Genomic DNA, 23683 nt, shown 5'->3' with positions numbered 1-23683 from the left:
CAGGCCTCCAGTCTGAAAAGTAACCCTCCACCACCACCACTCTCTGTCTTCTACCTTGAAGCCAGATTTGTATCCAAATGGCTGGTTCTTCCTGTATTCCATGTGATCTAACCTTGCTAACTAGTCTCCCAAGAAAAACCTTGTTGAAGTCCACATAGATCAAATCTACCCCTCTACCTTCATCAATTGGCTTTGTTGTGGAAATCTTATCTTGTCCCAATCAAATCAATTAATAGAGAGATAGTGAGACCAGCAGCTTTAGTTATTTGTCCTTCTTAGGTTTTTAAAACAGGAACCAAGACCAGAAAGGGTAGCTGGGAAATCATCAACATTTGGCCATATAATCTCTTCTAAAGCCAGGGTTCCCAGCAATTAAGGGCAGTTAACATCATCACTTTCTCTCTAAAAGCTTGTTTGACTTCTTTTCCCAAAATAATTTGACTTTCTGTAAACAGCAGGTGGATTACAGGCCATATTAAACTGTTGACCGCATTTCTTGGTAAAATACTATTTAATCCAAGAAGGTTCAAAACAGATCAATATCTTTCACATCATCTATGAATATAAATACGCATGAACAGACTCGACTGATTCATTAGGCGAAAGTGAGAACTGCAGATGCTGGAAATTAGAGGCAAGAGTGTGGTGCTGGAAAAGCACAGTGGGTCAGGCAGCATCTGAGGAGCAGGAGAGTTGACATTTCAGGCAAAACCCCTTCATCAGGAATGAAGCTGGGAACCTTGTGGGGTGGAGAGATAAATGGGAGGGGGATGGGGCTGGGGGATGGTAGCTGAGATTACGATAGGTGGATGGAGGTGGGGATAAAGGTGATAATTTGGAGAGGAGGGTAGAGCTGATAGGTGAGAAGGAAGGTGGACAGATGGGACGGGTCTTGAGGATGGTGCTGAGCTGGAAGGTTGGAACCGGGGTAAGATGGCGATAGGGGAAATGAGGAAACTGGTAAAATCCACATTGATGCCATGGGTTGGAGGGTCCCGAGGTGAAAAATGAGGCATTCTTCCTCCATGCATCAGGTAGTAAGGGAGTGGTGAAGGAGGAGGCCCAGGACGTGTATGTCCTTGACAGAGTGGGAGGGGGAGTTAAAGTGTTCAGCCATGTGGCGGTTGGGTTTATTGGTGCGGGTGTCCTGGAGATGTTCCATAAAGCGCTCTGCGAGAAGGCGTTCGGTCTCCCCAATGTAGAGGAGACCGCATCAGGAGCAATGGATACAGTAAATGGTATGTGTGGAAATGCAGGTGAAACTTTGATGGATGTGTAAGGCTCCTTTGGGGCTTTGAACAGAGGTGAGGGGTGAGATGTGGGCGCAGGTTTTGCAATTCCTATGGTTTCCGGGGAAGGTGATGGGAGGGGAGGGTGGGTTGTTGTGGGAAACGTGGATCTGATGAGGTAGTCGCAGGGGGAGCAGTTTTACAAAAAGCAGGTAGGGGCGGGGAGGGAAATGTATCTCTGGTGGTGGGGTCCGTTTGTGGGTGTCAGAAATGGTGAAGGATGTGATGTATACGGAAGATGGTGTGGTGGGAGGTGATGACCAGGGAGGCGCTGTCCTTGTTGCAGTTGGAGGGGTGGAGTTCTTGGGTGGAGGTGCAGGATGTGGATGAGATGCACTGGAGGGCATCATCAACCACATGTGAGGGGAGATTGTGGTCCTTAAAGAAGGAGGTCACAGAGAGTGGTGAAACTGGTCCTCCTGGGAGACGATGCAGCAGAGGCACAGGAATTGGGAATAAGGGATAGCATTTTTGCAGGAGGCAGTGTGGGAGGAAGTGTACACCTCCCTTCTCAACTCCATCCAAGGCCCCAAAGAAGCTTTCCCCATCCATCAAAGTATCCCACCTATTGGTTAGCTGACAGAAGGCAGAGAGTGGTTGTAGATGGGAACTATTCTGCCTGGAGGACAGTATTGAGTGGGGTCCTACAGGGCTCTGTTCTTGAACATCTGCTCTTTGAAGTTTTTATAAATGACTTGGAATAGGAGGTTGAGGGGTGGGTTAGTAGATTTGCAGATGACACGAAGGTTGGAGGTTTTGTCAATAGTATAGAGGTTAATGCAGGTTGCAGCGCGACATAGACAGGATGCAGAGCTGGGCTGAGAAATGGCAGATGGAGTTCAACCTGGATAAATGCGAAGTGATGCATTTTGGAAGGTCGAACTTCAATGCTAAACATTGGATGAAAGACAGGATTCTTGGCAGTGTAGAGGAACAGAGGGATCTGGGTGTACAAGTACATAGTTCCCTCAAAGTTGCGACACAAATGGATAGGGTTGTTAAGAAAGCATATGGTGTTTTGGCTTTCATTAACAGGGGAATCAAGTTTAAGAGCCGCAAGGTTTTGCTACAGCTCTATTAGTCCCTGGTGAGATCATAGTTGGAATATTGTGTCCAGTTCTGGTTGCCCTACTATAGGAAAGATACAGAGGCTTTGGAGAGGGTGCAAAGCAGGTTTACTAGGATGCTACCTGGACTTGAGGGCTTGCCTTATGAAGAAAGGTTGAATAAGCTCGGACTTTTCTCTCTGGAGAGAAGGAGGAAGAGAGGAGACTTGATCGAGGTATACAAGATAATGTGTGGAATAGATAGAGTCAATAGCCAGAGACTTTTCCCCAGGGCAGGATTGACTGGTATGAGGAGTCATAGTTTGAAGATATTAGGAGGAAGGTATAAAGGAGATATCAGAGGTAGGTTTCTTTACACAGAGAGTGGTGAATGCATGGAATGCGTTGCCAGCGGTGGTGGTGGAAACAGAGTCATTGGGGACATTTAAGCAACTGCTGGACATGCACATGGATAGCAGTGAGTTGAGGGGTGTGTAGGTTAAGTTATTATATTTTACATTAGGATTAAACCTCGGCACAACATCATAGGCCAAAGGGCCTGTTCTGTGCTGTACTTTCCTATGTTCTATGTTCTATCTGCTCCACCTTTCCCTCTGACCTATCACCTATATTGCCACCTCCATCCACCTATCGCACTCACAGCTACATTACCCCCAGGCCCACTCCCTTTGCATTTATCTCTCGACCCCTGAGGCTCCCAGCCTCATTCCTGATGAAGGGCTTTTGCCCAATTCCCCTGCTCCTCGGATGCTTCCTGAATGACTGTATTTTTCCAGCACCACACTCTTGGCTCTACTTATTCATTAATCTTCTTGAGGGAAGGAAATCTGGTGATATCATCAGGCCTGGACTGTATATAAAGCAGTTATGCACCAATATGGCTGACTCTTATCAGCTCCAAGCCACTCAGTTATGTACAACCACAGTAATGGTTCAAAAATAAATACACCACAATCTCCTCATGCCAACCAATTCTGGGCATCAGATGTTTGTGTTGTTAATGATTTGCAAACCTTGAGAAATAAATTTACAGTAAATTCCTGAACTCGATGCTCCAGGAGTTAATATTGGTTTAGAATTACATTTGTTGTCACATGTAATTACCTGAGTATAGTGAAAAGTTTCCAAAGTTGCTGTTTGTTGGGCCATCTTAAATACAGATTCTTAGGAATAAATTAGAGAAATAAAGAAATAAAACATCCTGCAATACAGACCTTCACACTATTTTAGGTATAACAGGTATCTAGGTTCAAGTGCCAGGGACCCAGGTTCGATTCCAGCCTTAGGCGACTGTCTGTGTGGAGTTTGCACATTCTTCCTGTGTCTGCGTGGGTTTCCTCCAGGTGCTCCGGTTTCCTCCCACAATCCAAAGATGTGCAGGTGAGGTGAATTGACGATGCTAAATTGCCCCATAGTGTTAGGTGCATTAGTCAAAGGGAAATGGGTCTGGGTAGGTTACTCTTTGGAGGGTCAGTGTGGGCTTGTTGGGCCGAAGGGCCTGTTTCCACACTGTAGGGAATCTAATCTAATTACAGCCTTTCCAAGCAGAGAAGACGGAGCAGATAAGAGCTCTAGTCTGACTCTGGGTTACAGAGAGATCATTTCAACCATCCTGGTCATGAGAATAAATGTGTGTGTGTTCAGAAACATTACTGATCAGCAGTTGCTCAATGTTATGAGAAACCAAAGGGAGTTTAATTTTAAAATAATCTCACCGATTGTAATAACCTTCAGATTCTAATTCCTGCTATAATTACTACAGGTCCATTAAGGCTAATTTACAATAAAAACAGAATTGCCTGTGTCATTTTTATTCCCTATTTAAATAACTCTATCCACAAATGATTTTTATTTATCCAGCAAAGGAACATGGCGACATTTGTCTGGCTCTAGCGTGTGTAAAAATTAACCTTAAGGTGTGATTTTGAAATCAATTATAAGGTGTTGGTTCATGATTCTTTGTTTGATTTCTACTTTGATAGTTTGGAAAGAAAGGATTAATTCAATCATTATGTAAATTCTGGTATCAAAATCAAAGGCTCGGTAGTCAATTTCAAGCTCAATATAGACTGGTTAAATGTCTAAATCTCTGTTCAATGGTCATCAGCCTAAAGCATTAACTAATTCTGTTTTCTCTCCAGACATCCTGAACTGGTGAGTGTTGCCAGCATTTTCTGTTTTCATTACAAAGCACAAGCTGCTGAATTGGTGAAGAAAATTAAACTAATCATTGGAGAAAAGGTTTGCCTGAAGTTGGAAAATTCTGAGTGGCCTGATTTGGATAAATCTGCCTGTAGGTTTGATGTCCTCAAAATCACTCATCAGAACATAGAACCCACTTCAGATTAGATCTGTCGCCTTGTGTGACGAGGCTCTAGCTCCTGGTTTAACTTCCAGCCAGGAACGCACAGCAGGCAGGGTACTAGAAATTTGTCTACTTGAATTACCATGAAAACTTAGAATATCTTTTCAGGAAGACGTGCTGACAAATGCTGTGTACTTTAATGAGAGATGTTCTACCAACCCCTGTTCAAAAAAAGTACATTGACATACTTATCGGCAACAAGAGAATAAGCGATATGCGTGATTATCTCAGGGTCATTAGTTTTACAGCTAAAAATAACTTTAAAGATTTGATGAATGGTTGCTGGTTCACAGCAGTCATAGTTTTGAGGTAAGTCTTTCAAGTTATTTTCACCACAGACGATTGGAATGAATAATGTTATATTGAATTGAGGAGAGATGAAATGGCTCTGTGTTGTTTCTACTCTTTGATCGTAACAGGAGTTATGATTTGAAAGGATATACTTGTCAAATGCGTAAATGTTTTAACTATTTAACACTGTTAAAGAAGTACCAATATGATAAGTTTTCTCAATTTTAATAAAGAAAAAAGTTAACATTATTGAATTTACATGATCTAGTAAAATGTTTTAAAATCCTACCTTTGCAGTTACACATATTTTTGGAGTTCCCTATGCATGCAAATACAGACAGAATGAGGAAAGATAGTTCGATTGAATTATAGTCCTTAAGTAAAAGGCTAGAGGTTTCCCAGGCTCTGAGTGACATTGAACATGGTGAGATGTTTAGGAGAACAACATGAAAATTCCACCAAAGGCTTTCTCAACTTCAAGAAGGGTTAGTTGCATTTTCCAACTAAGGTTCATATGTTGTGATGCGATTCTCATGAGAGATACTTATTAACAGCAATTCTTGCTTATTATCAACCTCATTATTACTTAATCTTGCTTATTAATATTCACTCTTGTTCTACCACTACTGGATAGGAACTAGACATAGAAAAATCTCAAATTGCAAGTCAGAGTGGGTGTCTGCAACTCCAGCTCATAGCTTCTTCCTCTGGACCTTTTAAAGGTTGTGAGGTTTCCTGCCTCAACTGCTCTCCCAGGCAGTTCATTCCAGACACACTACCACCCTCTGGGTTGAAAAGGTCTTTCCTCAAATTGCCTCTAAACCTCTACTTTAAAATTATGTCCTCTTGTTGTTCACCCATCGAATAAGGGGAACAGCTACATTTTATTCACCCAGTCTATGCCCCTCATAATCTTACACACCTCTGTCAGGTCTCCTCTCAATGTTGTCTGCTTCAAAGAAAACAACCCGAGTTCATCCAGCCTTTCTTCATTGCAATATGTATCTTGCATTAAATTAATGCCAGTCTGCATTTCCTATGTTCACACAGTGACCTGCTGCTCATTGATATTGGTCAATTGTACAATGAAGGATTTCATGGGTTCTTCTGTCTGGCAGTGTTCAGGACAGGAGAGGACTTCCATGTACTGTGCTAGGATCCATGCTTTCTTGGGAAACTCAGACAAATGGCTGTGCATTATCTGTTGTAGCTCCTGATGCTTACATGTGAGTTATCTCTCCAGATGCTGAAATGCCCACATTGCAGCCAATGTGCCAATGTTAAGGGCCTCCTTCTCTGCTGACATCAATATTACTAAGTGGGCCACTCCATCTCCTGAATGACTGCTCTCACAGATTAACTGCCCTTTCTCCTGCAAGTTTGGGTTAAAGATGTTTACAATAATATTTACAGTGACTTTAAATGTAATAAAGAATCCAGGATGTTTCACAGCAGCACTGTTGAACAAGCTATAGCATGACACACATTGCACTCGATCACCAATAACTTGGTTAAACAGACAGGTTTTAAGGATGAAGGGGTGGTAAAGACAGGCATTCTAGAGCTTACGTCCTGGGCGGCTGATGGAATGGTCACTTACGGTCGAGAGATGAAAATTAGATGTTGACAAAAGACTAGAATTATCAGTGAGCAGGTATCTCAGAGAGCAGGTATCAGTGAGCAGGTATTATCAGTGAGCAGGTATCTATGGAGTTGGAGAAAATTACAATGGTAGGGAACAATGAGGCTATGGAGGGGCCTGATCATAATATCATAACACACAGGAGCAGAAGTAGTCTATTTCGCCCATCAAGTCTGTTCCACCATTCAATGAGATCATGTCTGATCTGATAATCCGCAACTCCATTTCCTGCCTGTTCTCTGTACCCATAATCCTTCATAACTGACTAAAGTCTGCGTCTCTCAACCTCAAAAGTATTTAATGACCTCTACAACTTTGTGTTAAGGAATTCCACAGCTTCAGTAGCATCTGAGAGACGAAATTTCTCCTCATCTCCATCATGACTGGGTGACCCCCTTCTCTGAGATTATAGTATCTGGTCCTAGAATCTCTCACAAGAAGAAATTTTGCCTTTTTATCATTTATTTTCCTACTGTATACACTGCTGTTTCTCTATGTTCAAACATTCTGTCCTTCCCTGTGCTTTTCTGGGTATTATTATGCACATAGCTGGTCTGTAATGCTGTCATATCCTCTTGTTTTATAAGGCTGCATTTCCCTTCTCTCAACACCAAAACTTATTCCCCCATCCTAATTAGGATAAAGCCCTCTTCCTGCACTAATTATTCCACTTACCAGGAGAATGGAACCAGCATGTTTCAATTGAAGCTAGTGCACTGCAATTGCTTACTTCCACCCAGCAGGGGGTGGGCAATGGTTCATCTTGGCTCCTGTGCAATGAATGCTGGGAATGGGTTATCAGGGAACACTGTTGTGGCAGGGAAGTTGGGGGGTGGAAGGGAGGAAAGGAGGGTGGTATCAATGTTGTGGATTAGGGGGCAGCTACCTGAGTTGCTGAGAGGATAAGGACCATGAAAGGGGAAATTCAATTTAAAAAAGGGGGAAATGGCACTTAATGGAAGGCAAGGGCTTGCTGTGAGAGTAGTGTTCCAGAAAGAAAGGGACATGGAGGTGAGGGGGCTGGTGGGTGCCTGATGACCAGGCCTAGTACCCCCTGCATTGCCTTTTATAATTTCTTAATTCCTAAATGGGCCTAATGAATGGAAATTGTCTTCAAGTACATATGATGAAGTCAGTGCCTTCTATTCTGGGCCATAAGATCTCCCATAAGGACAATTGCTTTAATCAAATCCTTGCAAGTCATTTGCAATCATATCATTTAGGAATGTGGGAGTTGAAAAGTGTGGTGCTGGAAAAGCACACTAGGTCAGGTAGCATCCGAGGAGAAAGCGAGTCGATGTTTTGAGCATAAGCCCTTCATCTCTCCAGCAACTGCAGTCCTCACTTTCTCTCATTTAGGAATGTGAAATGTATACAGTGTCTAACTGTCTGGGGCCACAAGCTGGTCACAAGAAACCATAATTATGATATTAGCTCTTGCAGATTGAAGATAGATGTCTCCGTGAGGCAGACTAATTCTAGACTATTCTAAAAGAGGCACCTGTGGAACACAAATCACAAAGTGAATGCAAGATGTTAAAGATTATACAGGAATACTGAGCTCATTCCCTCACAGCCTGATCTCTAAGTATAATGTAAAATACTCTTTACATAAAGATGCCTTCTGTGGTTGATATGGGACAGGGAAGAGAAGGGCTCAGGGCCAATGCAATGTCTGATTGTATATTTGCAATCTGACTATTTATGCTTAACAGTTTAATGTTAAAATTCCTCGCATAATGTATCTATGGCCTTCCTTGTTGGAGGGCTCCATGTCAAATTATATGGACTGTGTGTAAAGCTGTCATTTTGTGAGTGTTATGAATGCTCACCTTGGCGAGGGCTTATTCTGTTCTTTATGCTCCCCTCACAGCTTCATTGAAAACATGACTGAGGCATTCAGCCCAGCAGGGTTTGTTGTCACAGGTGCATCAAAGGTGCAGAGGAATGGAGGACATGTGCCAGCAAGCCCAGAACCAGCAACAACCTCAACTGACACTGAACAGGGTCCACATGGGAAGGTCACAGCTGAAAGGCCCCTTAGAATGTGCAGGAGAGCCATAGTCCTGGATGGCATTTCCTCTAGATAAGCTAAGTACAGAATGAGAATGTCCTGGCACACTGTCACAGAACTGTGGCAACTGCTGGAGCAGGACCTGTGAGTGGAAGAATCGGCTGGCCATCCTATCCCTGTGGCTGTCAAGGTGAAAGCTGCTTTCAACTTCTTCCACTGGGACCTGGGTGAGATCCGTCAATCATCCAGCCAAAAATCTATCATAGCTGTTACTGATGTAATTTCCCCATGACAATGTCAATACTGCAGCCCGGGGAGGAGGATTTAGCAAAATAATTTCTTGCTCCAAATGTAGAGCATGATAGACTGCAGGATATCATGCAAGATATGGCAGAGGACATAGGTTGTTAGTCTGTGGAATTTTCTCCCTCAGAAAACAATAGATATTAGGCCATTCAAATTCATTCAAATCTCAGTAAAATGGATTTGGATAGATAGAGAGTCAAGGATTTTAGATGCTGTCAAGAAAATAGAGTTGAGACCACAACCCAATCAGCCTTGATATTAATGAATGGAAAAATTGGATCTAAAGGATAAATGGCTTACCCTTTCTGCCAGATTTTTTTTATATCACATCTAGTGATACAGAAAGGGGACTGGCTTTGTCTTCTCCTCTGACTCCCCAGCACTACACTGAAACTCTCTGAAAATTCACTCACATTTCTGAAGAAGCCGGATGGGATTACACAGCCAGAAAACTAGAGCTTATGCAGAATACAGACCAATTACAATCGAGCAGCTAATATTTGTCTTGGTGCAATGTTGCGTTTTCTAATGTTTTGATGAAGCACATCAGGATGCTTTGCTATCTTAAAACCCCTACACAAATTACACATTGTTATTTTTAATTTAAAATGATCTCCATCTCCATGAACAAATGTTTGGAATTGAAAACATACATTTCTTTTTATTCACTTGTGGGATGGGAGCGTTGCTGGCTGATCTACACTTCCTGTCCCTCCTTAGCTACCCTTCAGAAGGTGATGATGAGCTGCTTTTTTGGACTGCTGCAGTCCATGTGCTGTGGGTTGACCCACGATGCTATTAGGAGGGAATTCCATGATTTTGACCTAGTGACACTGAAGGAATGAGGATTTATTTCCAAGTCAGGACTGTGATTGGATTGGAGGGGGACTTGCAGGTAATGGTTTTCCCATGTATTTGCTGCCCATGTCCTTCTGAATGGAAGTTGATTAGTCTGGATCATGTTGGCATAAGTAGGGAAGATGTGTTGGGTAGGCTAGAGGTTATTAAGGTGGACAAATCCCCGGGACCAGATGGGATCTATCCCAGGTTGCTGAGGGAGGCGAGAGAGGAAAAAGCTGGGGCCCTGACAGATATCTTTGTGGCATCATTAAATACAGGTGAGGTGCCAGAGGACTGGAGGGTTGCTCATGTTTTCCCCCTGTACAAGAAGGGTAATAGGGATATTCTGAGTAACTACAGAACAGTGAGCCTGACGTCGGTGGTGGGGAGGTTGCTGGAGAGGGTACTGAGAGATAGGATCTATTTATATTTGGAAAGGAATGAGCTTATCGGTGATGGGCAACATGGTTTTGTGCAGGGGAGATCGTGCCTTACCAACTTGATAGAGTTCTTCCAGGAAGTGACCAAGTTGTTAGATGAAGGAAGGGCTGTTGATGTCATATACATGAACGTTAGTAAGGCATTTAATAAGGTTCCCCCTTGTAGACTAATGGAGAAAGTAAAGTCACATGGTGTGCAGGGTGTTGTAGCTAGGTGGATAAAGAACTGGTTGAGCAACAGGAGACAGAGAGTAGTAGTTGAAGGGAATTTCTTGAAATGGAGAAAGGTGACCAGTGATGTTCCACAGGGGGCAGTGTTAGGGCCACTGTTGTTTGTAATATACATAAATGATCTGGAAGAGGGCACTGTTGGTATGATCAGCAAGTTTGCAGATGACACAAAGATTGGTGGAGTAGCAGAAAGCATAAGGGATTGTCAGAGAATACAGGAGGATATAGATAGACTGGAGAGTTGGATGGAAAAGTGGCAGATGGCTTTCAATCCAGACAAATGTGAGGTGATGCATTTAGGCAAGTCTAATTCTAGAGCGAATTATACAATGAATGGAAGAGCCTTGGGAAAAGTTGATGGGCAGAGAGATCTGGGAGTGGAGGTCCATTGTACCCTGAAGGTTGCTGCACAGGTGGATAGAGTGATCAAGAAGGCATATATGCTTGTCTTCATCGGACGGGGTAATGAGTATAAGAGCTGGCAAGTCATGTTAAAATTGTACAAGACATTGGTTCGGCCGCATTTGGAATACTGTACAGTTCTGGTCGCCACATTACCAAAAGGATGTGGATGCTTTGGAGAGGGTGCAGAGAAGGTTTACGAGGATGTTGCCTGGTATGGAAGGTGCAAGCTATGAAGAGAGGTTGAGTAGGTTAGGTTTATTTTCATTAGAAAAAAGGAGATTGAGGGGGGGGCTGATTGAGGTTTACAAAATCGTGAAGGGTATAGACAGTGTGGATAGAGACAAACTTTTTTCCAGGGTGAAGGATTCAATAACGAGAGGTCATGCTTTCAAGGTGAGAGGTGGAAAGTTTAAGGGGGATATACGCGGCAAGTACTTCACACAGAGGGTGGTGGGCATTTGGAATGCGTTGCCAGCAGAGGTAGTAGAGGCAGGCATGGTAGATTCATTTAAGATGCATCTGGACAGATGCATGAGTAAGTGGGGAGCAGAGGGATACAGATGCTTAGGAATTGACCGACGGGTTTAGACCATACATTTGGATCGGCTCAGGCTTGGAAGGCCGAAGGACCTGTTCCTGGGCTGTAAATTTTCTTTGTTCTCTGTTCTTTGTTCTTTAGTCCTGGATTTGGAAGGTCCGATATGAGAATCTTTGGTGAATTTCTGCTATAAATCTCATAGGTAGTACACACTGCTACCTCTGAGAGTCAGTGGTGGGAGGGAGTATATGTTTGTAGATATGTTGTGAATCGAGCAGGCTGCTTTGTCCTGGATAGTTAGAGATAAAAAAGAAACTGCAGATGTTGGAATCCAATGTAGACAGGCAGGAGGCTGGAAGAACACAGCAAACCAGGCAGCATCAGGAGGTGGAGAAGTCAACGTTTCTGGTGTAACCCTTCTTCAGGTCTGGGGGTGGGTGTCGAGGAAGCTGCAGATAAAGGGGATGGTGGGGGCAGGGATTTTGAGTAAGCACAGGTGAAAACAAGTAGAGGGTATGACCTGGTTGGTCAATGGGAGGAATGAATCCGGTTGGTGGTTGGGAGAGGTGGAAGGGAAAGGTGGCAGGGAGGGGGAGGGGCTGGGAAGGGTGTCAGGGAAGGGAAGGGAGGTTATTTGGAATTGGAGAACTCAGTGTTGAGTCCTCCAGGCTGTAGGCTGCCCAGATGAAAGATGAGGTGCCGTTCCTCCAATTTGCGGTTTTGTTTGTTGTGACAATGGTTCGTTGTCTTGGATGGTGTCATGGCTCTTAAATGTTATTGGAGCTACATTCATCCAAGTAAGTGGGAAGTATACCATCACATTCCTGATGTGTGCCTTGCAGATGGTAGGCAGTGTTTGGGGAGTCAGGAAGTGAGTTATTCACCACAGTATCCCTAGCCTCTGACCTGCTGTTGTAGTCTTTGTATTTATACGATGAGTCCAAATGCGTTTCTTGTCAATTTTTTTTATTTCAAAAATATACTTTATTCATAGAAAACAGATCTTTGGTACATGGATAGTTAATGAACCCTCTCAGATCTATACTCTTTTTACTTACAGGCGACAAATTGAGTCTTTGATGTCCACCATACTCTATATTTACAGACAATCTCTTGGCCTATAGCTAAGCTGACAGTGGGGCCCAGTTACTGAATGCCCCCCTCCCCCCCCCACCATTCTTAGGCAGAGGGACCTTATACAGTGGTCTTTCCCCAGCGCGCCTTAGCAGCAGCTGCCCCAAGCTTCAGCACGTCCTGGACCTTGGAATGTGTCAGTCTGCAACACTCATTTGGGGTCGACTCCTTCAACTGGAAGACCAGCTAGTTTCGGGCAGAACAAAGAGCATCATTTACCACATTGATTGTCCTCCAGGCACAGTTGATGTTCATCTTGGTGTGCATCCTGGGGAACAGACCCTAGAGCACGGGGTGCTATGTCACAGAGCTGCTCAGGATGAACCTCGACAAACACCACTGCATTTCTCTCCAGACTTCCTTTGCAATGGCACATTACAGAAGGAGGTATGTGACAGTCTCATCCTCTCTACAACCGCTCTGAGGGCAGTGTGCAATGGTGCAGAAAGTCCATGTATGCTTAAAGGATTTCACCACCAACCAAGCCATGTCCTGGTGCTTGTTAGAAAGTTCTAGTGATGAGGCATTCTGCCAAATGACTTTGAAAGTCTGCCCAGGGAACCATTCGATAGGATCCACCCGTTCCTTTTCTTGAGGGTCTCAAGGACACTATGTGCTGACCACTTCTTGATGGAGTTGTGGTCAAAGGTGATTTTCTTCACAAATTTCTCCATGAAGGACAGGTATTACGGAACTGTCCAGCTATTTACAGCATTCGGCGGCAGTGAGGCCAGGCCAATCCTTCGCAAACACCGGGGACAGGTCAAACCTTGGTACGTAGTGACACTTGGTGTTTGCATACCAGGGATCCACACACAGCTAGATGCAGCCACTCATGAAGGTGGCCATCATGGTGAGGGTAACATTGGGTGTGCTTTTTCCCCCTTTCTCCATACCTTTATACATGGTGTCACTTTCTCAGTCCATCTTTGATCTCCACATGAAGTGGAAGATGGCCCAGGTGACTGCAGAGGCACAGGTTTGGGGAATAGGTCAGACCTGCGCCACATACGACAACATTGAGATTACCTCACACCAGATGACCAGGTTTGTACCCAGATGAGTTTCTGGTCAATGGTAACCCCAAGGATTTTGATAGTGGGAGACTCTGACACTTATGCCATTGAATGTCAAGAGCAGTGGTTAAATTGTCACCTTTTGGAGATGATGATTGCATTGTATTTGTGTGCCGTAATGCTACTTGCCACTTTTCAGCCCAAGCCTGGATATTATCTAGGTCTTGCTGCATATATTGTTGAGTAGGACAAATTATATAACATAAGTATGATTCCCTTTGAAATCATATAGATTTAAATTCTCTTATGTCAAGTGAAAATGACTGTCACCACTAGTCTCCAACATTTGCTATATTCATTATTCAATATTTTCAAATATGAAGTTGAAATTAATTGTGCTCACAGCCCTTTTATATATATTTCCATTGTTTGATAGTGTCAACATAACACTTAATTCCAGTGGCTTTTAGATCCCCATTAGTTTAAAAATAAAAATCTTGAGAAATGTGCAATCCGCAAAACTCCAAGAAGTGTAGCTGGCTTGTTCAAACACAACATGTAATGTTTTGAAAACAGGCACAGATTCACAAATCTGACCCATAACATGAGGCAGTATAAATAAATTCCAGGAAGTTTGTTGACATGGAAATAAATGGCCAATGTCTGTTGAAAAACAAATGACATAAACCATGAGGGTGATTGCACTTAACAGTAGCATAGATTGATCCAACCCTCATAATCAAAGGATGCAATCAGATCTACCAACTACCTTGAAATTTAAATGAGCGTTGTAACTTTAGATTAGATTATGGGTGGCATGGTGGCACAGTGGTTAGCACTGTTACCTCACAGTACCAGAGACCTGGGTTCAATTCCCACCTCAGGCAACTGACTGTGTGGAGTTTGCACATTCTCCCTGTGTCTGTGTGGGTTTGCTCTGGTTTCTTCCCACAGTCCAAAAATGTGCAGATTAGGTGAATTGGCCATGCTAAATTGCCCATAGTGTTAGGTGCAGAGGAATGGGTCTGGGTGGGTTGCGCTTCAGTGGATCAGTGTGGACTTGTTGGGCTGAAGGGCCTGTTTCCACACTGTAAGTAATCTAATCTAAACTTGTAATTTATTATATCCATTTAAGACTACAGGTCATCACCAGAGGCAAAAATACTTTTTTAATGGACACACTGGTACATTATTTTAACAACCATGTTATTTATGTTGTTGTTACTTTCAATTTGTTAGAGACAATGCTGGAGTTAATTCTGAAAACACTAAGATACTTTAACATAAGAAAACTGTAAAATATCTGAGCAGACCACTGGGCAACATGTTAAAATTAAGCCAGCATACTGATTTTGGTGAAGTAATTTATTTTTATATTGAGAATTCAAGACATCCATTGGAACAACCTTTTTTTAAAAAACAGTTAGTTGAGATTAATTAGAGTTTGAAATAGAATTTTCAGCACTTGATTAATAAACAAATCGAGGAAATATATACCTTCTACTTTCATATCACTCGGTACCTACAGAATTCTTGTGCTATTTAAATCATCTTGAAAGAACTTTCTCTTCAAGTAAAATGAAATAAATGATAATCAACTGAAATTAATTCTCAGAATAAAATGTTCTTGTGCAGAATGCATAAAAGTTACTAATACACATCTAGTAATGAATATCAAACTCTTACTTATTAAGCTCATGATAGGTTTGATGCTATTATACCTCAGGAAGGTCTGAAATCCTTAAACATTTTATGGGATTGGTCTGCCCAAACTCTGGCCTATCATCAGTCTAATGCCAGAACTGAACCAAAATCTAGTCCATAGTAAATCATTTGAGTCTGAAGGCAAAAACTTAATCCTCCTCTCAGCTTACTCCAGCATGAACATGGCAAAAAAAAATCATAGAATCCTTACAAGGCATATTAAAGGCTATCTGAAGAACCTTCCATACTATCTCTTTATTTACCATGACTAATCCACCCAGCCTGCATATTCCTAGATACTACAGACAAAATAGCATGGCCAATCCACCTGTCCTGCATCTCTTTGAACTGTGGGAGGAAACTCACACAGACACAGGGAGATTGTGCAAACTCCACACGGACAGTCACCCGAGAGAATCAAACCTGGATCCCTGGTGTTGTGAAGCAGCAGTGCCAACCACTGAGCCACCATCCCACCCAGCATGAAAGGCCAGAAATTCCAGCAATTCAGCTACAATTCTGAATTGCCCAGTCTGAACATCTTTATCATTGTCCTGGGACTTTGCTTGAGTACAGTCTTTATATACACCTTCACAACTTCACCAATATCAAGTGAGGTGTGACAGGAGAGAAATTTCAGGTCAGAAATTTCCTTGCCTATTTGTCAGTAGAGCAGCAATCAGGTGAGAGGAATCATATCAGACACTGCAGAGGGATCCACAAATTCATAATTCACTAAAGCTCCTTAAAAAGCACCTTCCCAAAACCACAACCACTTTCACACAGAAGGAAAACAGCAGCAGCTACATGGTAACATCTCTACATGGAAGTTCCCTACATATTGCTCACCATCCCCACTTAGAAACATATCGCCATTCCTTCAGTGTTGTTGGTCAAAATCCTGCAACTCCCTCCCTAATAGGATTGTGGGTCTACTTACAGCAAATGGACAGCAGCGGATCAAGAAAGCATCATGCCACTACCTTATCAGATGTAACTAGGGATGGGCAGTAAATGCTGGCTCAGCAAGTGATGCCCACTTCCCATTAGGAAATTATAAAAAAAAGTGAGCCAATCAGCCATACAGGGCTTGTTTTGAAGGTGTGTCTTTTACAACATTCTCCAACTGTCTCCTGCCCTATTACCTTATAATATTCCTTCATCTCCTGTACTGGGTGCAAGTCAAACAGAGTGCACCTAAAATATGCTCTGTTTGACCAGATTTGAATGAGCATAGCTATATTTTTGGTTCAGATCATCTCTGTAGACCAGTGTATCCCATTGGCTGATCTATGCTAAGAAACAATGGCTGCAGTGTTATGGATGGTGCACATTGAGACCTGAAAGCATTGAAGTAGGTGGCAACTCTGCATCTTTAGATTGCTGCACCTAAAGCTTCCACACATGTTGAGCTCAGAGGGAGCTACAACAAAGTACAATGGCTTAATTTTTTCAGCATCTCCTTAACCTTCCAATAAACCAAAACAAGGAGATTTAGAAAATAGTGATTGATGGTAGAAAAAAGGAGGAGAGTTTGGAAGTTAGACATTCAATGAAAAAAGCCTCAAATGAATAATATTTAATAGGGTATATTTTGAGGAGTTCTAAAAGCTAAAATTTGTATTTTGGTGTATGTGTCTGTCTTTTGTCAATTCTTTTAACAGAGAGCTATTGTATTTATAGTAAGCTGTAATCATTTAGAAGTGAGACCTCCCTAATTCTCATCATTATTTTTTGCTGCTTAGAGCCACAATGTGTTGAGGGTTTCTCAGCTGATAAAGTCCACATTGCTGTAACGTCCATATGGAAGAGTACGTTAATTTACTTTTTTTCATGGTAGATTAGACATTCATATCTATGCATCTCCAGAACCTGGGTTTAAATGTAACCCAAACAGCCAGACATGTGGAATCTGCTGCTTATAGAGATCCAACTGAAAGCATTTGACACAGCCTCACTCCAATCATTTGCAGACATTGTGCAATAGCATGAATCTAATAATTCAGCACCAATTTACATGAAATTGTTGATACCATTCATGGAGTTTGGGAAATAAAAGCATCTTACATTGATGTACTTCATGCATTATTGAGAAAATTGAAGGGAATGCAACTTCATATTTCATCTGTTTTATCATTGGCAACAACATCATTCACCTTGATGAAAGCAAAAATTCACAAAGCTAAAGGCAATCAGCCTTTTCTTCTCCTGACTTTAATTTTGTTATTTCTCACTGTACACTCCCAGGCACCTTTACTCACCAAAGGACCAGAATGCTGGAATAACAACACGAGTAACATCAGCTGTGAAATGCTTTTATATCAACTTAGAATTTACAAATGCTGGTTACAATTATTTTGTTCCATTTGGTTGATTTAGAATAAGCTTTCTTGTTAATTTTGCCTGCCCTATTTTAATGTTTAACAATCCCAGATTAGTCCCAGCTGACTTTAATGTTATTATTATTTCTTTGCAACATTTATTATATTTGTACTTCATACCAAAGTCATTTAAAACAGCTTGTAGCCTCAATTTATTTTCAATGATGTTGATATTGTGGTTTCTGGAGCCTAATTAAAACATTCAAACTGCGGTCAACTGACAGTGTGAGGCTCCCTGAGCACTATGCTCATTTTAATCAGCACAGCCAAACTTAAATCACTGGTGTGAGCTATAATGTTATATATTGTATAAAGAAAACTAATATATCTTTTTTTAAAATTCAGACCAAAAAAAGCTACCATGGGTTAGGTGACAGTTCCTGTTGATTCCTTTGAACCAGAAAGACAGACAGCCTATATCCTATTTCAATGTCAATCACAAGTGAAGACATTTAACATTGATTAAGATTGGCCAACTCAATGGACCCTGTATAAAAGGCATGAGAATTCAAAGCTTCTGAGACAAGAAAAGAGACTGAAAGGAGTCCTATAGGGAATTTCAATATAACTCTTACTGGTTAATGATTCAATAAATTATTGAACCATCTTAAGTTTGATCTGTATAAGACTCTTATGATACACCATTACAAAACACAAGTCTGCAGGAAGTTACCTGAGACAACATTTCTCAGCTCAACAGAAAAACGACTTCAGAAATCAACTACAGATCTTTTAAAAAAAAGTCCAGGCTATCTGCACGGGGCATTGCCACAGATGTGGAGATGTCAGTGTTGGACCAGGGTGGGCAAAGTTAAAATCGCACAACACCAGGTTATAGTCTAACAGGTTTGTTAGGAAGCACTAGCTTTCAGAGTGCTGCTCTTTCATCAAATAGCTGTGGAACAGGATCATAAGACACAGAATTGTAACTGAAATGATATATTGAACAAACTTAGATTGCTGTTAAGTCTTTCATCTTTAATAATGGGTTGCAGGTTTCAGTTCATTAATATATAAATCCCAGAACTTTTTTTAAGTCACATTCTTGAGATAATTTTAAGTTTTATAAAAAAAGTGACATCCTAGCTCAGACAATGTATTAAAGGTATGAAATTAGAATCTGTCTGCATTTCAATCTTGAGTCAGACTGGTTCTATTTCTATTTCCAAAGTAGGAATTTATAAAATTTTACATGGATTGAATGCCTGCAGGTTGTGCAGTTTTTGAGCAAGATAGAAAATGTCCGCAAATATAATTCTGCAAATGCAAATTCACACCATAGACTTATATGTATGTGTGTGTGCATGTATGAGCGAGAGAATGTGTGTGTGATTGTGCATGAGGCAGTGTGTGCTAATGTGTGTGCATGCTTAGAAAAGTATGTGTGTGAGTGTAATGGAGCATAAGCCTGTGAGAGTGTGTGTGCGTGGGTGTGGGGATGCGTGCATGTGTGTATGTGTGTGTGTGACAGAGAGTGTGTGTATGAGAAAGGGTTTGCGTGAGTGTGTGAGTATGTAAGAGTGTTGTGTATGTGTGCTTGTATGTGAGACACTGTGCAGTATAGTGAGGGTCACCTGTAGTGTGACATGAACCCAAGTTCCCAGTTGAGGCCATCCTCATGGGTACCAAACTTGACTATCAGCCTCTGCTTGGCCACTCTGTGTTGTTGCCTGTCCCAAAGTCGGACCCAAAAATCCGAGGCCGAATGTCCCTGACCACTAAAGTGTTCCCTGACTGGAAGCAAACACCCCTGCCTGGTGATTGGTGTCCATTCATCTGTTGTCGTAGCATCTGCTCGGTCTCGCCAATGTACCATGCCTCAGGGCATCCTTGCCTGCAGCGTATGAGATAGACAACGTTGGCTAAGTCCCATGAGTACCTGCCACGTTAATGGTGGGAGATATCCCTACATGTAATGGTGGTATCCATGTTGACACTCTGACACATCTTGCAGAGGTTGCCATGACAGGCTTGTATGGTGTTGAGGTCCATGTTGTCCTGAAAGCTGGGCAGTTTGCTGCAAACAATGATTTGTTTAAGATTTGGTGGAGGCCTAGGCAAGATCTTGGTGTGTGCTCATCCTCATTGATAATGTGTTGTATGCTGTGAAGAACATGGCATAGTTTTTCCACTCCCAGAAAGTATTGGACAACGAAGGGTACCCTATTGGTTGCATCCCATGTCTGTCTCCTGAGGAGGTCATTATGGTTTCTCGCCATGGCACGTTGGAACTGGCAATCAATGAGTTGTGCATCGTACACTGCTCTTATGAGGGCATCCTTGAGCACCATCAGGTGTCTGTCACGTTCCTCCTCATCTGAACAGATCCTGTGTATGTAGAGGGCTTGCCCATAGGGATGGCTGTTTTAATATGTTTCTGGAGAAATGCAGCATTGTGAGGTTATCCGTTGGTTTGCGGTACAGTGAGGTGCTGAGGTGCTAGAGAATAGAGAAGCATGAGTCCAAGAATGAGACAGATACTAAAGAGTAGCCCATGCTAGGTCTGATGGTGGGATAAAACTCATTGATATCACTGTGTAGTTGTTTCAGTGACTCCTCGCCATGGGTCCAGAGGAAGAAACTGTCATCAATATATCTGGTGTGTAGTGTTGGTTGGAGGTCCTGTGCATCAAAGCAGTCTTGTTCAAACTTGTGCATAAAAATGTTGGCATTTGGGGTGCAAATTTTGTCTCCATGGCTGTTCCTTGTGTCTGGATGAAGAACTGGTCGTCAAAGGTGAAAACGTTGTGGTCGAGGATGAAGCGGATGAATTGTAGGATGGAGCTCGGAGATTGGCAGTTGTTGGTGTTGAGTACTGAGGCTGTTGCAGCGATGCCATCATCGTGGGGGACGTTGGTGCAGAGTGCTGAAACGTCCATTGTGATGAGAAATGTTTGCGGTTCAACTCGTCCATGTGTGCTGAGTTTCTGTCAGAAATCTGTAGTGTCATGACAGAAGCTGGCAGTCCCCTATACAATGGGTTTCAAGATGCCCTTGACATAGTCAGAGAGGTTCTCACACAGGGTCCCATTGCCTGAAATGATGGGATGTCCCAGTGTGCTAGCTTTGAGTATCTTTGGAAGGCAACTGAAATCCCCTACATGAGAAGTATGTGGGATGAGAGTGCGTAGGGAACTCTGAAGGACTGTGTCAAAAGTCTTGATCAATGTGTTTAGTTCATGGGTGTATTCTTTGATTGGATCGGCCGATAGTTACCTGTAGTATTCCTGGTTGTTCAGTTGTCTGCGCACTTCCTTGCAGTAATCTGTTCTATTCTGAATGACAATGGCTCCTCCTTTATCTGCTGGTTTGATGGCAATGTTGTAATTGGTTTTGAGAGCATGGATGGTGTTGTATTGTGATCGGGTGATGGTTTCCTCTACCTTATGCCCTGAGGCATGGGACATTGGTGAGACTAAGCAGATGTTATGACAACAGATGAATGGTCATTGTGCAGCAATTGCCAGGCTGCGTGTTCCCTCCCAGTCAGGGAACACTTCAGCGGTCAGGGACATTCAGCCTTGGATCTTCGGGCGACCATCCTCCAATTCAGACTTCGGGATACACAACAATGCAGAGTGGCTGAGCAGAGGCTGATAGCCAAGTTCGGAACCCATGAGGATGTCCTCAACCAATACCTTGGGTTCATGTCACACTACAGGTCACCCACTACACTCTCTCTCACATACACATAAGCACACATACACACAGTCTTACATACTCACACACCCACACAGACTATCTCTCATACACACACACAGAAACACATATGTGCCCCCTACACTCACCCACGCGCACACCCACTCACAGGCCTTTGCTCCATCATACTCACACGCACACTTTACCGAGCACTTACACTCACACACTCTCACATGCACAAACTCACACTCTCTCTCACTCTCTCTCATGCATACACACACACACACGTAAGTGTATGGCACAAATTTGCTTTTGCAGAATTATATTTGTGGACATACTCTATCTTGCTCAAAAACTGCACAACCTGCAGGCAGTCAATCCGTGTAATATTTTATAAATTCCTACTTTGGAAAAAGAACCAATCTGACTCAAGATTGGGATACAGACAGCCTCTAACCTGACACCATTAATGCATTGTCTGAGCTGAGATGTCACTTTTTAAAAAAATAAAACCTTAAGTTATTTCGAGAATGTGATTTAAAAGAAGTTCTGGGATTTACATATTAATAAACTGAAATCGGCAACCCATTCTAAAAGATAAAAGATTTAACAGCAATCTGGGTTTGGTATGTGTTTTATGATCCTGCTCCACAATCACCTGATGAAGGAGCATGTTCCAAAAGCTAGTGTTTCCAAATCAACTTGTTGGACTATAACCTGGCGTTGTGTGATTTTTAACACTGCCACAGAGCTACTGAGGAACAAATAAAGCTTTTCTCTCTCTCCCAGAGGCTGCTCTGCTAACTGAATCTATTTCGACAAGTAACCTTGAACTGTTCAATCACAGGTGCCAGGATGGTTGCTGAATACAGATTTCAAGGTTTCAACATCCTTGCCTTTGGGAAGAAAATCTACAAACAAGTAACAGCTCTTCAATTGACAATGAGAAAAATTCTTTCATCCTCAAAATGATCTTCATTTTTGCCTGCTTTTATTCTTTTGTTAATCTATATTTGACTGAATAACTGCATCAATTTTACTTTGTAACTTTCATCAACAGTTAGACAATAAACTGACCTTTGGTCTTGTTTGAAACTAGTTTTACTGTTAATTGTCTTCAAATTGAAATGCTTTAAAAATAATAAAAGGGGAGATCCAAGATGGCGGCGGTCTGTGACGTCTGCTGTGCTGGGCTCTGCGTCATATCCCGGGCAAGGTGGATATTTACCACACCTCCCCCCTCCCTCGCTAACCACCCCTAGGAGAAAAATTGACAATATAGAGTTGAAGAACATCTAGAGCTGCTAAAACTGTGATTTGACCTCAAAGATCAGAATGAAGATGAATAAAGGAAACGAAGTGAAAGGTATACAGCAGGCAGGGCACTCCCTTACTATGTCAGGGGTGCCCACAACCATTGCTCAGACTCCTGGGGCGGCCCTTTTGGATTTAATGGGACAGCAGTATTAACTCTCAGAGTTTAGCAAACTCAGAGAAAATATTGAGGGAGCGCTGGAGCCGATATCTGCTATGCTGAAGAAGCATGAGCAGGAGATCCGACGAGTGGAAGCAACTAGGCAAAAGTGAGTACTGCAGATGCTGGAGATCAGAGTCAAGATTAGAGTGGTGCTGGAAAAGCACGGCAGGTCAGGAGCAGGAAAATAGATGTTTCGGGCAAAAGCCCTTCATCAGGAATGAAGCAGCCCATTCGACGAGTGGACGTAGTCAAGCAGAGGACTGCAGCATCAGAGACCGCGGTGGAGGAATTTGAAGGACGGATCCGAATGCTGCAAGACCAGGATCGAGTCCTTCAGGAACAAGTGGATGACCTGGAAAATAAAGGAGAGAAGGAAATAAAAAAAGAGGGAAAATCTTACGGCTCGTGGGTCTCCTGGAGCACGAGGAAGGTGAGGATCTCAGTGGATTCCTGGAGAAGTGGCTCCTGAAGTTCTTGAGTCTGGAGTTGGAGTTGGTCTGGGTGAGTTTGTAGCAGGCCCATCTGATCGCAATGTGCAAGTCTGGGTCGGATCCGCACTCCTGCCCGGTTTAGTGTGACTCCAGCCCTCTTAGGAAAAACAGTTAATGATTGAAACAGCAAGAAGACTGGGAAGAGATCCACGGGCTTTAATATACAAAGGCTCAAGAATAATGTTCTTTCAAGACCTCTCTGCAGCTACGATTAAGAAGAGAAAGGCATTTGATGAAGTCAACAGGAAATTATGGGTAAAAACAATGACTGCAGATGCTAGAAACCAGATTCTGGATTAGTGGTGCTGGAAGAGCACAGCAGTTCAGGCAGCATCCAAGGAGCTTCGAAATCGACGTTTCGGGCAAAAGCACTTCATCAGGAATAAAGGCAGTGAGCCTGAAGTGTGGAGAGA

The 23683-nt window shown here is 42.6% G+C and overlaps 1 long non-coding RNA gene across 1 annotated transcript; it reads left to right on the top strand.

The window, feature by feature from the left end:
* The first annotated feature begins 4731 nt into the window (after positions 1-4731).
* LOC140480240 (uncharacterized) lies at positions 4732-22362 on the top strand. The gene is made up of 3 exons (XR_011961226.1): positions 4732-5030; positions 17028-17093; positions 22150-22362. It is a non-coding gene; the product is annotated as an uncharacterized lncRNA (long non-coding RNA).
* Positions 22363-23683: the final 1321 nt, after the last annotated feature.

The sequence above is a fragment of the Chiloscyllium punctatum genome, chromosome 8 (assembly GCF_047496795.1).
Source record: "Chiloscyllium punctatum isolate Juve2018m chromosome 8, sChiPun1.3, whole genome shotgun sequence".
Lineage (NCBI taxonomy): Eukaryota > Metazoa > Chordata > Chondrichthyes > Orectolobiformes > Hemiscylliidae > Chiloscyllium > Chiloscyllium punctatum.
The sequence above is the reverse complement of the archived record's forward strand: the minus strand, read 5'-3'. Positions and strand labels throughout refer to the sequence as shown.